Raw genomic sequence first — 1,247 nt, forward strand, 5'->3', positions numbered from 1 at the left:
GTTTAGATAGCTGCTGTCTTGTCTGATCCAATTGTGCTTTCATATTCCTGTTAGCATTTTTAGTGTCTTGTAGCATCTCTTTAAATTTTGCTAACTGTTTTGTTATAAAAAGCAATTGTTGATTGAGTTCAGCAACTTGTTCTAGAGGACTAAGTTCAGAGGATACTGCTTTAGCCTCTTCTTTCATGGAGGACTCACTACTTAAGTACAGAGGCTGATTTCTAGCAACTGTATCAGTGAGCTCTTGAGCCTCTTCAATTGTCTTTCTCATATGTATAGATCCACCAGCTAAGTGTTCTAGAGACATCTGGGCCTTTTCTGTAAGCCCATAGTAAAACATGTCTAACTATACCCATTTTGAAAACATTTCAGAGGGGCATTTCCTTAGCATCCCTCTGTATCTCTCCCAGGCATTATAAAGAGATTCATTATCCTCTTGTTTAAAAAGCCTTGGATGTCCACCCTTAGCTGTGTCATCCTTTTTGGAGGAAAATATTGATTCAAGAATTTGTCTGATAACTGTTTTCATGTTCTTATGCTTGCTGTGGGTTGGTTATTTAACCACCTCTTAGCTTGATCTTTTATAGAAAATGGAAACAGTAACAATCTATAGATATCCTGATCTACTTCCTTATCACGTACTGTGTCAGCAATTTGTAAGAACTGTGCCAGAAACTCAGTAGGTTCTTCCTGTGGAAGACCGGAATACTAGCAATTTTGCTGCACCATGATAATGAGCTGAGGGTTTAGCTCAAAACTGCTACCATATGAGGCAGTAGTGGGGTTAGCATATGACCCCAGAGTCCTTCTGGACTGTTCAATTCTACTTAAGTCCATGATGGAGAGAAATGGAGATGATGTGGATTGTGAATAAAAATTTTATTCCCCCTTCTTTTTTATTTTTTTGAATTTAACGAAATTAAAAATAAAGTAGATAAATAAAACGATGCAAATTTCGAAAATAAATAAAAAAAAAGAAAAAGAAATAAACAAAATTAGAAAACTAAATTAATTAATTAATTAAAAAGATTTGAAAATTTTTGGGTGAGGATTTTCGAAAAATGAAGAGAGAGAAATTGGTTAAGAAGTTTTGAAAAAGATATGTCTTAAAATTAAAGATACTTGTAAGAAAATAAATAAGAGAAAAGATTTGAAAAAGATTTAAATTTTGAAAAAGGTTTGATTTTTGAAAAAGGTTTGATTTTTTAAAATTTTAAATTTAAATTTTGAAATTTGAATTTGAAATA

The sequence above is a fragment of the Arachis ipaensis genome, chromosome B8 (genome assembly GCF_059453495.1).
Source record: "Arachis ipaensis isolate K30076 ecotype BB chromosome B8, ASM5945349v1, whole genome shotgun sequence".
In the NCBI taxonomy this organism is placed as follows: Eukaryota; Viridiplantae; Streptophyta; class Magnoliopsida; order Fabales; family Fabaceae; genus Arachis; species Arachis ipaensis.